This window comes from Mesocricetus auratus, unplaced genomic scaffold, assembly GCF_017639785.1.
Source record: "Mesocricetus auratus isolate SY011 unplaced genomic scaffold, BCM_Maur_2.0 Super-Scaffold_100008, whole genome shotgun sequence".
Taxonomy (NCBI): Eukaryota; Metazoa; Chordata; class Mammalia; order Rodentia; family Cricetidae; genus Mesocricetus; species Mesocricetus auratus.
In genome coordinates this window covers 25,972,840-25,987,351 of record NW_024429192.1, presented here as the reverse complement: position 1 = coordinate 25,987,351, position 14,512 = coordinate 25,972,840, and positions in this window count along the sequence as shown.

The window sequence follows — 14,512 nt, the reverse complement described above, 5'->3', positions numbered from 1 at the left end:
CACTTGGAATAAGTGAACTTGATAAGATTATGTCCTCTAGAGCCAGAAAAACCTTCATTGCACTTCTAATACCTTGGCCTCAATATTGGCCCAGTTCTTTTCTTTTTTAAAATTGGTTTTTATTTAAGTTAAAAACAATGTTATTTTTACATACCAATCCCAGGTCCCTCTTCCTTCCGTCCTCCCATTCCTCCCACCAACCTGCCAGCACTCCCCCTCATCCATTCCACAGGGAAAGTGAGGCCTCCCATTGCGGAATCATGGAAATCTATCATGTCATTTGGGGTGGACAAAAGCCCTCTCCCTGTGTATATAGACTGAGAGAGTTTACCTCCATAGGGTTACTCTCCTAATGTCCATTCGTGCACTAAGGATAAATATTGGTTCCACTGCCAAAGGCCCCATAGACTGCCCAGGCTCCCCAACTGACACCCACATTCAGGGTGTGTGATTCAGTCTTAAGCTGGTTCCCCAGCTGTCAGATTGTCAATATTGGAGTAAAGATTGAGGTTAAGAGGAGGTGAGTATTATTTTGCTGACAAATAATAAGAAAAACACCAAAAAGTTCAAATGATGTCTGTAATTTTAGTTTATAAATATTTAAATATGAATATGTATCTATAAGTGTGTGTGTGTGTGTATGTTCATACACAGGATTGTAAGGATTGTATAAATTTGGTCAGTCTCAGTTAATTTTTGTGTTTTCACAATGAAACTATCTGGCAAAAGAATTTAAGAAAGAGAAAAAATTCTTTTGTATCTCATGGTCTCACAGTTAATCGTAGTGAGAAAATCAGTGCATCAGGAACTTGGAGAAACCAGTAGTATCTCTCACAGAATCAGGAATCACAGAAGATAGAATGAATGCTTTGTGCTTAACTTATGTTAACTCATGTTCTCTCTGTGTACAGTTTAGCAGTTTGAAGAAAGGAATAGTATTACTCAAATCTGATGTATCCTCAACTGCATTAAAGTAGTCAAGAAAATTCAACCCAGGTATGCTTATGAGCTCAGGATGACAGAGATACTCCCTCTTCAGGATGAAAAGAGGAGTGTCTCCTAGGTAATTCTGTATTCTGTTGCATTGACAACAGTAAGCATCACAAACCATCAATAGACAGGGCATGAAGACTTTTGACAAAGTTTAAAACAATGTAAGGAAGAATTGTAAAGAGAAGCTTTTTCCTTGAGAGAGAAGCCTTCCCACCAGCCTGGTTCTAGAGCCGCATCAGTCCCAAATAAACACACAGGAGGCTATATTAATTATGAAGCTGTTGGCCTTGCTTGTTTCTTACTGGCTAGCTCTGACTTAAGTAATTATCCCATAATTGTTAATCTAAGTATGTCTCTTACCGGAGAAGTTTCCAGGCTTCCTACCCCATGGCATCACATCTCGACGACCTGTCTTTCTCCTTCCCAGAGTCCTCCTGGACTCCTAGTCCCACCTATCTAACTTCCCTATTGGCCAGCAGTGCTTTATTGACATATAACAGGACTTCCCCAACATCTCCTCTTTTCTGTTTAAACAAAAAGAAAGGTCTTAACGTTAACATAGTCAAATTATATATAACAGAACAGTTATCAAGTAAGAACATAGTTACAATATTTTAGTAAGATTTAAAGAAAACATCATCCATTCCATTCTTGTGAGTCCAAAGTTCTATATGTAGCTTATCTTTTATCATAACTAAGGAAAACTATAATTATAACTATCTATCTTCAACTCCATCAAAGTCCACAGAATGATATATAAACACTAGAAATGACAGAGACATCTTGCCACCTGACAGTCACCCAAAGTTCCTCTGTAATGTTGGGGCATCCATCTTCAGCCCATAGGCAACAGTGTGTCTCGAACACTTCTCAGCAAAGCAGGAAATTTCAAACTGTCCATCTGCATTAGCAGTCTCTCAGTCATTTTTCTGTGTCCTGCAGAAAGTTTCGTAGACTCTTCCATGAAGCAGGAACCCTGTAAGACTGAGTTCGACAGTCACTTTTCTGTGGGTCCTGCATGTCCAGATTATATGACAACAGTCAAACAGTCTAGGTAAGAGCAGTTTTTTGCCCAAATGGCTAATCTTGCCATGTCGAAAGCAAACTCCATAACAAGTTTCTTCAATGCCCATCTTCCTCTCAGACGTAATTGGTGCTGCCTGGAGCAGAAATTTCTCATTGTCAAGAAAAACCCTAAACCATTTTAATTGCCATTTTCTGAAGGTCTTTGAGAGATTTGAAGCCTGTTTATCTATCTCAAATATATTTCTATATGTCTAGAAAACCTAACTTACCTAACTATAAATTCTAAGTAACTATCTATAGTCTGTATTCAATTATTCATTATGTTTTAAAAGATCAGTATAAGCACAATACTTAATCAAGAGGAGAAATATACACATCACAAAATTGACCTTGAATTTGTATCAATAAATGAAAAACCATACCCATACCATAATTCCCCTTTTTACCATGAAAAGGAGATTGGTTGTGATCATTAACTAATTATAAACAATCCCATTTAAATGAAAACAAAGGTTTATAAACAAGGTGGGAATTAGAAGGTCACTCATTCCAAACTGCTTCATGCTGGAAGGGGGCGCTGTTCATACCATGGGGATCATTACAAAACTCAGAAACCTGTATAAGTCCTTATTTTCAGGGTCTGTAAAGCTCCATCATCTTAGCTGTCTCAATTGTTGAAACAACTGGCCCACTGCTTCCGGGGGTCTTGGTTCATCAAACCACAAAAGCTGGAAGGAATCCTCAGCTTTTCATTTTCTGTAGAAACATAAACAAAAACTCCTTTCCCAAGTAACATATCCTTATACTTAAATTTTGAAGTCAAGGCATTTTGAAAAGAGAGGTTGAATTAATTCAGCAGCATTTATAATCAAGTGTACTTTAGCAATTGTTTCTTCCTTAGCAATGAAAACCTGAAAAACACAATAGTGTACAATGTCCAGACTCTTTGTGTATTTTCCATCTTTGCGTGGCTTATTTATTTATCTATTATTACTCTATTTCTTTTACTTTTATTTTTTTTTTTTGAGACAGGGTTTCTCTTTGGAAATCTGCCTACCTCTGCAAGGAATCCTACCAGCGTGCGGCACCACAGCCAGGCCGCTTCCTTCTCTCTCAATCTTACATATATTTTTAAACACACTCTAAACCTTTAAAGGTTTTTCTTCATCCAAGTCTGACTTTACTGTAAATATTTATGTTTTTCTGGCCATGTGTCTTATCTGTTAAAACCATGGCTGTTTAAACTGCTGTTATTTTTTTCAAGATGGCGGGCATAAGCATGACTCCAGCTGCTGGCTTGGAGATGTGGTCACTGCCACTTCCTGCTGTACATAAACTTTTAAATCATTAGCAGAGCCTCTTAAAAGAACCTTGTTGCCTTTTTTTATTTTTATTTAATGCTGAGTCAGGAAGACTAACTTAAGCCAGCCTCGAGTCTCTGCTTGCTGCTAACAAAACAGAGCCCGCCTGAGAAAATGCTGCTACCAAAAATCTGTGCTTCTCTCGGTTCTTCCATTTCTAAAATTCCTTTAAAGATTTTGTCATTCTCCGTGGAATTCAATCCTGCTCCTGATCACCATTTGTAAAGAGAAGCTTTTTCCTTGAGAGAAGCCTTCCCGCCAGCCTGGTTCCAGAGCCGCATCAGTCCCAAATAAACACACAGGAGGCTGTATTAATTATGAAGCTGTTGGCTTTGCTTGTTTCTTACTGGCTAGCTCTGACTTAAGTAATTACCCCATAATTGTTAATCTAAGTATGTCTCTTAGCGGAGAAGTTTCCGGGCTTCCTACCCCATGGCATTACATCTCGACGACCTGTCTTTCTCCTTCCCAGAGTCCTCCTGGACTCCTAGTCCCACCTATCTAACTTCCCTATTGCCCAGCAGTGCTTTATTGACATATAACAGGACTTCCCCAAAAAAGAATATTAAATGTAGATTTGAGTATGGTTTTGTCTATATATACAGTTCACAGTAAGATAATCTACATTCAAGAAACAAAATCCAGAAGTAATATTTGAAGACCCATTTATATAAACATGAGCACCTTCTCTATTTTATAGTAAATACCTCATTGTTGAAATAAAATCTTAGCTAAATTTTATCTTCCACACCTTGAAGAAATGAGACAATTTTGTTCAATTTCTTTTCATTGTTTCCAGATTTTTTCAACCAGAATAAAGTATTGACATTTGCACGCTCCATTTATTTTGTGAAGTATAGAAATATGTCACATTACTTTGACCTTTCTGAGAGTCTTAAATTTAATTAGTTGACTATTTTCTACCAGGCATCACCTCAAATTCATTGAGTTGTGAGAAATGATAGAGTAGCCATAAAATATATGAAAAGGGATCAAGGATATCATTTTATATGTTCTTAATTTCTGTGCCATTTTCTGCTCTGTTTTAGGAACATTTCTCCATAGGTAATTCATGATAGTTCAAAGCAGGGTTCATTACGACACACATAGTCCAATGCATAAAGAAAGCCACATGTCACATACACACAGAGAGAGACAGAGAGAGAGAGAGAGAGAGAGAGAGAGAGAGAGAGAGAGAGAGATGGGAGTTATTTGAAGTGCAAGATATTTGTCTATTTGGCATCTGGTAGCTTGGAGCTTTAGTGACAACAATTTAGATGTGTCATATAGATGTGCAGGTGCATGGATTACAGTAAAATAGAGTATGTAACCTTTGTATTTACATCTTAAAAATAGGGTTGTAGATGTTAATGTTTCTCAGAGTTTTATTAATTATATTAATGTAGAAATCTGTTCTGTCACCAAATCATGAAGTAAGCAGTTAAGCAGAGTTCTCTCCTCTAGTGAAGGCTTGAATAATTATTGAAGGATTAAATATGCAGTTTTCTAAATAATTGTCTACTCCTTAATTTGTGTCTTTTCAGGAAAATCACTTGTAAGCTTGTGGTATTGGCCATAATAACTGTGTTTTATATTTAATCATACATTCTATTGTTACTCTAAACCATAGTCATCATCAAAGGAAAAAAACTTTTTTAAGTTGTGGTGATTTTTCACTTTTCTACATCTCATCCAGACGTTATTAGAAAATAGTATTGACATTTTAAAGTCTCTTTGTAAGAATAAGGTGTTTCCTTCCTATATAATATAACTAAATTTAAAACAAAGTAGCACTTTTACAAAGATATGTTGCCATCATCATTTACACATATGTTAATCAGCTGTGATGATTTTTATAAATGCAGTATATCAGTTTAAGACTGTTAAATGAATTTCTATTGAGGGACACAGCTGTGGCTTGTGTACTGTTAATTGAATAATGATATTTTACTGTTTTATCTATCCATTCCAGATTGAGGGTAGTGTGTTTCTGCCTTAAGAGTTTCAGGAGAATAGCCCAAAGTAAGAACAAATTTTATTATATCTTCATATTTTCATCTTTCCCTATTTTCTTGGTCCTTAGAACATTTCTGCTAGTGATTAAATTACTTTCTCTATATCATTGGATCAAATATTAAACAGACTCTTCCCCTCCAAATGACATAGTTTAAAATCATTCTATTCCATTTATACAATTTATAAGAATGGGAACACTTTAATTAAGCCAAGTGACCAGACCTTGAAATGTAAGAAAGAAATAGAAGAGTATAGCCAAAAGCAGTATAAAAATTTAAGTTCATAGATATATTCTTATAACCATATAGTGATATTTTTATAACAATCATCTGTTTTAGAAATCACAGGATACAATATACTTTATATTACCAATTTATAAACATTAGCTTGGAATACAGAAGAAAAACACAGTGACAGATAATTCAGTTGCTGAATCCATTAATCTTCTGGAAAGCAGCAGGTGATAAGGTAATTGTTAACTTCTCATATAATGACATCCTGGAAAGGTGAAAATAAAGGTGTTTTCATATATAGATACCTTGTGTTTTTAAGATAATTTGATACTCTATACATCAAGTATAGTAGACTGTATATTTCTGCCTCTCCTTGAGTGGTTTTGGATTTGTTAGTAAGAAAATCAACAAGACTTCTGCTAGATTCTATTCTGTAACTGTTGTGAGAGCTTGGGGGGGACATGGATCATATACACTTTAATACTATGGCTCTTTGCAGGTTGCTTTTGATTTTTCTACACATTTTATATCCCTCAATTGGTGATAAGTTCTCTTCAACGTCTGTGTTTGTAGGTGTACTATATTTTATTGTGGTGGTATTAAGAAAAAACTGTTTTCTATGGTGGTTCTAATAAGACTTGAAGAGCACTCTTATAAGTTAATCTATATGACACATGCATTGTCCTTGGCACCATTACTATACTAAGTAAAATATCCCATGGAATTATGGTTTCTATAATTTATATGAGAACAATGTTTCTAGCACCATGCTCCCAGAGTAAGCTGACACATTACAGTTCTGAATACACAGTATAATATCTGAGATTCCAAAAACCTTAGCAATTGTTAACCGAATTAGGATGTCAATCAACAGTTATTCAATCATGATTGAGAGTACAGTTATAGCACCTCCATTGGGAACTACATATCAGAAGCCATGGGTTGGCATTTAATTTAAAGTGAGAATCATTTTAAAGCACTCTATATTTTAACATTATTGTCACAGGTTCCTTGCCTGTGTACTATTATAAAAAATACAACTGTGTCATTATAAAAGAAAAAAATCTATGACCAAAGATCATAATGTAATTCAAGCCTCCTCCATACCTGCTTTTTTATTATTCTGTGCACCGTATATCACAAACAAGGTGCATTCTATCAGCAGTGACATACAGGGATCTCGTCGTATAAGCAGCAATTTAGCTATGTCTACATGTGTGAGGTGGTTACTCTGTTTGCTGTAAGGAAGAAAAGAGGAAAATATGGTATATATCTCATAGCACAATATACAACATTCCATCATGGAATAAAATTAAATTCATGGGGGAGAAAGAAGACTGATCTATCTATAAAACCAAAATGTTAGAATGGACCTTAGTTGTTAAGTCTTTTAGAATTATAAATTAGAAAGGAAAGCCTGATCAATATAGAGCATCTAGTGAATATATTTGTTGTGCATAAAAGCTTATCAAAGTCATTCACTTAATAAAATAACCCCATTCTAAAATAGTTTTTATAAGGCTTTTAACGTTATATACTTTTATTTCAAATCATATTGCATATTATTCCCTCAAGATAAACTTTAAGAATCATGCTTTTGGATACTAAGATAGCACCTTTAAAATTGTAAATTTCCATTTCATCTCTGGGAACATTATTCTACGCTATTTTCTTTTTCCTCAATATATGTTTTTATTTTTTCTAAATGTGCATTCTTGGAAGTACTCAAGAATGGAAATGCATTATTACAAATACTTCCAGAAGGCTGATGTTTTACTATTCTACTAACATTCTTTCAGAGTAGTCTTGGTGAAGTCACTTCATTAGTAAGCTTATTTCCCAAAGTAATGCCAGCAGGCGTCATTTTAAAAGTTCTTAATTTAAGACCAATATTGGTATTTTAGTAAGTAATTGGGACAAACTTCCATTGATTAAATTTCCTTTCATTAAATACATCTAAACCTTACCACAGTGCTATGTTCACTTTTAACAGTAGACATTAATTGTTTGATTAATTTTGAATAGCATCTATATATTTCTGTAAATCAATATTCATGGATATTTCTTTTATTGTTTTTACATGTGTTTGCAGGTACATGTAGTATAGGCAGGAATCTTATAAGAAACTTGTTCTCTTGTTTCTCTCTTTCAGATATTTAACGTTTTACACATGTCACTTTTAGTTTCGTCTCCCTCACCTACTCCCCCAAGCCTCAATCCTCTCAACCCCTCACCTCCAATCCATCCTCCCTCCACTCCCCAGGTAGAGCAAGGGCCTCCAGGAGTTTGTCACATCATCCCAGGAAGGGCCCAGGTTCTTCCTCAGGCTGAGAGAGCATCCCTTCATGTGGTATGTGTTCCCAGAGTCCTTCTGTATTCCAGGAATAAATACTGGTTCCCTCTCCAAGGACACACAGATTTCCAAGGCCTCCTCTCTGTCATTCAGGTTAGGTGGGAGGGTATCTGGATCAGTCCCATGCTGGCCCCTCAATAATCAGTCTGGGGTCCATGTGTTCCCCCTTGTTTAGGTCAGCTGCCTCTGTGGGTTTTGCCAGCCTGATCATGATTTCTTTGGTCATCACTCTTCTTTGCAACTGGGTTCCAGGAGTTCAATTTGTTTCTCTCTTAAATGAAAAGTATTCACACTTAAAAGTCAAGGAAGATTCTGCATTCTTTTTTATACCTGGTGTAGAATGAAAAATGAGGTTCCAACAGGCATTCTTATAAAAGAGTGTATTTATGAAGAATTTATTTTAAATTTGTGGCATTTTCCAAAAGTTAAAAATATAATTTATTTCTTAGGGAGTATATTATTGCTTATTTTGATTAATCTGTGGATGATTTTCATCAAGTCCAATTTTACTCATGAAAAATATTAATGCCAATTCACAAGAGAAATATTTAATAATAAATAAAAGGCCAAAACTGTACACTTATCAAGTATTAGCAAATACTTTTTATAAAATCTATGGATGAGCAAGTTAATTGACAGTACAGCATGAGTTAGAACAGGGAGTGTAAGTAACCATTTCAGTCCCCAGTTTATTATGAGTTGCCTTGTAATGTAATGATAGAGATATTTTACTGTGATCAACCTTCTGTAAATTGAAGTTTCAATAAATAATGTTTCTTTAGTGTTCATCATTGTATTTCATAAAACTCAGTATTCTATCATGATTAAAATTTCTAGTCAAATTAAGTATAGTAGGGTTGAAGTTTGTTGTAACAATAGTTATACATACACAGACAACATTACGTAGTATCTTAAAGTGTTTGCTCCAAGAACAGCAACAAGCCAAAGTTCTCTTGTCATACTCATGTTAAGGAATATAATACTATAATTTTAAAAAGTGGAAGTAATCAAAAGACATCAATAGAACATGTCAAAGTCAAATTATTCTTGCTTACAAAGAACATTGTTTCGATGTATGAAAAGATTTTAAGGTATTACAATGATATATTTAATTTGATAAAATAATTTGGTACAGTTGCATGATATCAAAATCAAAGGAAAAAACTTAGTATGTTTCCAAACACTGAAAGTGAGTTTTCCTGAGAAAGAACCATAAAAACAACCCCATTCGGGAAAAGTTACAAAAAAAAAACTTTGCAACTTACCAAAGTAGCAAAAATTCAACAAACAATATTTACCAAGACCTAAGCTTAACCAAATAAAATATTTACAGTAAAAATGTCAAAACAATGATGAAATGAATTCATGTGTGTGTGTGTGTTTGTGTGTACAATTCTAACATTCATGGACTAGAAGAATTAATATAGTCAAAGTATCTATATTTCCACAATAAATTTTCAGAATAAATGAAATAGTCTATATCTCAATGTCTTTATGTCTTTCTTCACAGTAACAGAAAACATATTTGAAAATTCATGCTCAATCACAACGCATTCTTAGAAGATAAGCAGTTTGGTAAACATAATACAGATGATTTTGGAGATGTGACACCATATGGCTTGAACACATACAACATTACATTGTATCACTGCTATTTAGGAAGTTATATAAACTAATGGAATAAAAATTATAAGATTTTACCCATAAACCTATAATCAAATTATAATAATGGGAGAAATACACAATGAATGATAAAAGTCTTTTCTTTAAATGGTACAGTAAAACATGGATATTAGCTTTCAATTCACCAGGTATAAAAATCAATTACTTAGTGTATAAGTGACATAAGTCCTGCATTCCCATCTACTGAAAAGGAGAATTTGAGGAACATTTCAGAATTTTGATACAAATGATCATTATTAATAAAAACATCCCAAAGCACACAAAACAACAATAAAAGTTAACGAAAGACTCTATGAAACATAAATTTGTTCTACCCCGAAGAAAGCAATCTCTAAAAGGAAGACAGAAACTACCGAATAGAATAAAATATGCTTGGGTTCTTCATCTGGTATGGGAAACTGGCATACACATGCACCCACACACATACAAACACACTCACACACACACACACACGCACATGCACACACATACTCTTACAATGAAAAAGATATCAAATCATAGGGTGAGAAAATGAGCAGAATAGATAGTTATAAGAAGAAAACATACAAATGGCTAACCAGATATCATAAATTATCAATAATATTAGTTATGTGAATAAGAAGTAAAATGAGATACCACCTCATTGAAGTTTCTTATAGATTTTACTGCAACAAAACGTGGAAATGTGACAAAAAAGATTTTTATATACTTCATTTTGGAATATAATTCTATATGAATTTTATGGCATTTTCCAAATGTTCAAAATAGAGTTCTGAGCAATATTGGTATTATGTAACTGGATATACCTGTGATGAATATTCTTGGTTGTCTACTTTATTGCATGTGAAATTAACTAAAACTCATTTGACTGGGTACATCTGTGAAAGTTTTTTTTTTAATGAAATCATTTGAAGTGGGCATATCCACTTTTTAATCAGTATGTTCTGAGGTGAAAAGATCTACCTTTAACCCCAGACACACTTTCAAGTGACTCAGATGAAGGGAGCTCTCTCTCTCTCTCTCTTTCTCTTTATCTCTCTCTCTCTCTCTCTCTCTCTCTCTCTCTCTCTCTCTCTCTCTCTCTCTCTCTCTCTCTCATTCTTGGCCTGCTTGCCTCATTCTGTCTGGAAAGTCCATTCATAGACTGGCACTACAGCTAAGTAGGTGCCTAGAGTAGAGTTAGAAAGTATAGGAGTATGCTAAATTACTAAAGAACTTAATGAGTCTTCTAATTCATTAAAGCGGAGGTCTAAGGAGTATGTGTAGAAATGGTTTTAGCGTGTAGGATAATGATGAATGGAACATAAAACTGGATCAGGCTGAGATTATTGATAAGGGCCTATAGGTGGAGATTCTACCTTTAATATGGAAGCACACACAATTTTAAATGATTCAATGGTTTGCTTGAAAGTTTGAATGAGGATAGTTCTCAAAATAATGTCCACTGGAAAGGATTTTGAGATTCCTGATATCTCTGACTTAGTGTTGATGAAGGATTTTGAGGATCATGGAAATTTCAATATTAGAGTGTGTACACTCTGTAAAACTCAATCCTCCAGAAGGCATGCACTTCCTTAATCTTATAAAGTAGAAAATGGTAAGAAGGCCCCCAGCACATTTGAAAATCTTTCTTATTGCCCTTTTCTTGATACCACACCTTAAGGTTGGACACCTTGCTGTTCTGTAGAATGAATTAAATGAAATGGGTTAAATTCAGCTTCCTGGCTCAGTTTAGCTCATCCACCTAACATCCTTACAGCAATTGGCCAGTAAACTTCTTTATTAAACTAATCACAGTATCATATATTCACACAATGCAAAGGAATATTTGACATTCCTCCCTTAACTTACTGTATCGCTAATTTGAGCGTATACTAGGAAGCATAGTTTTAACAATGTTTTCTAAAATGGGGTATATTCTGGTTCATCATATGGGGTAATGGAAAAAATAGGATGTATGATACATAGTACTACCTAAAATGTAAATTAGCCTTATTAGTCCCTACACCATCATTTTGCTTTGTTTTCAAGTTTTATTTGAGTTTTATTATATTTTCTGTGCCAGGGAACTTAGTGAGGGCATGTAACATATTCAAAAAGTGTTGTACCCCGGAGGCCTACACTGAGTTGTAGACTTTAACACTTTTGAGCTAAATTGTTTAAGCTTATTTAATTAAATGACCACGTTTGTAGTACAGTATCTGTAGTGCAAGCACAAGCATTGGTAGATTTAATGTTTTCTTTAATTCTAATAGCTTTTCTTTCAGTTTTGTTCTGTATGAAATTTCAGCCTTGGCACCAGCAGCATTGACCTTTACCCAAGTTCCCAGGCAATATTCCAGAAATGTCATGCTTTGTCTATCTTGGCATTACTCTGAACCCACTTTGCCCATCTTCACCATGTGCTAATTATCACTGTGAAGACCTGATATCAGGAATCTGGAATTACTTTCCAAAACACATTATTAAAAATAAAAGGCAGCAGGTAACCTTGCCATTTTAGAGATAGGATATTTACTCAAATGAGATAAATAAAGCCAAATGACTTCACAAAATTCTATTTATTTACTTATCTATGTATCAATTTATTTGCTTATTTTATTCAAGATTTTCAACGGAATCTGTTTGGAATTATATGGCAATTAAATACAGTCAGATAGTACAACAAGTTACAGAGAAACTAGAGCAAAGTTAAAAATGCTACTGACTTAGTAAATAGTTGCTATTCTAACAAGATAGAGATAGAATTATGGAAAAGAAGTTAAAAGAAATTAGAAGTACAAAATGGTTATTTTGAAAATATTTCATTTTTCATATTTTTATTTAACTTTTTACACATGTCACACTCAGTTCCCTCTCCGTCCTTTCCACCCCCACCTCTCAATACCCTTTAGCCCTCACCCCCACTCCATCTCCCCTCCATTCCCCAGGGAGGACAAGGGCTTTCATGAGGGATTTTCAGATTCTGTCACATCATTCCCGGAAGGGCTTAAGTTCTTCCCCATGTGTCCAGGCTGATAGAGCATCCCTCCACGTAGTATGGGTTTGCAGAGTCCATCTGTAAGCCAGGAATAAATACTGCTCTACTCTCCAAGGTTCCACAGATTGCTAAGGCCTCCTCTCTGTCACCCAGGTTCGGTGGGAGGGATGTCTGGATCAGTCCCATGCTGACCTCCCTTGTTTAGGTCAGCTGCCTCTGTGGGTATCTGCAGTATCCACAAGCAAAACATACAAGACAACTACGAATATGACCAGCAATTATGTAACAAAGTTATATAGTATAAAATATCTATCAAAGTAGTGTTAAATTTTTTATCTTTTGACTATCTAGACCAAGGTAAGGGATATAAACTGAAGTATGGTTAACATACCTACTGAGAGTCAATTGGAGAAAACTAAATTATTTTTATTTACAAGAATGTACCAATTGCTGATAGCTTAGGAGTCCAGGTTTACTTTCCCCTTTCAGTACAGCTACATCATGTGGCTTGAATTTGTGTTGACCCTGTGTGTGCTACTCTGGGCTCTGTGAGTTCATATGTGTATCAGTCCTATAATGTCTTGAGAAGACTGTTTCCTTTGAGTCTTCCATCATCTTTGGCTCTTACAATGTTTTATCTCCCCTTCCTTACAGTTGCCTGAGACACATAATCTAAGTGATGGGGAAAAGGGATACACTCAAGATAAATATCTAGTCATATATCATTATTGCAAGTATTAACGAAGGGAGGATGAGACTGATTCCCTACTTGGTAGGATCATGAACAGAGACAAAGGACTCTAATTCACTTTGAAATTGAATGATGAGTATATTGAAACTATAATACTGGACAGTCACAGGATTCAGAAAATTGTGAATATCAATTCTACAGAATTATCTAGGCCCTTAAAGAACACTAAAAGGCAAATAGTTTCATTAACTTTACCTGAAAACAAAAAAAAATTGCGTTACCTGCAGCATGTAACAGGACTTGACTGAGATAATTAATAGAGTTCAGGAATCACATGTCACATGATATTAAAACATTTTTCTCCTGAACTTGTGATATTCTTTATAATGGAATACATTCCAGGTTATTCTGTGTCTTACCTAGTGTGTCTCAAAATGTCCAATTCTAAAAAATATTTCATTTTGAACATACAGAATATAGGAATAATTTAACTCTTTTGATTCTATTTTAAATTTCAAGTGACAGAGGCAAAAACAAATTAAAAAAGCAATAGATTCAAATTATTTCATAATTATTTTGGAGAAATGTACACAAAAAATGTTACCAACTAATGAATAAATGGTAATATACCTATCTAGGGCTTGAGGGTGGTACATATGGAACTATTTTCAACATTTTAAATTACAGTGTTTAGTATCCTATAATATATCTCTGTGCAGCAGGAACATGGTTTTGGCATCCAGATCATAGTACACAAAGCGTACTTTAAGATTACATCTCACAGTTAATGAGCTGCATCGAACAGTGACTCGGTTTTGTATCAGAAATATTTGGTCTATTCTTTAACCCTGACTACATTGCCTAAAAGGTGGAATATATGAAATGTTATTGGTTGGAAAAAATAGTTTATAACAGTTAACACTGTCTACTTTAAATGGTAGTAAATACTTATATGTGTTGAATACTATGTTCATTTTAGAGAGCAGTACTATTTTAATATGAGAAGTGATATTATCTTTTAACGTTACCCATGAAACTTCCTGATTTCCCAGTAAAAAAAAAAAGGATTATAAAATTTCCTGAATTTTACCCACTGACCTGCAAATAATAATGTTCTAAACTCTCCTATAATTAAACTAAAATAACACAATCTGGTGAGGAAGGATATATAGGTCAAGTCAGCACTATGTGTCTGTG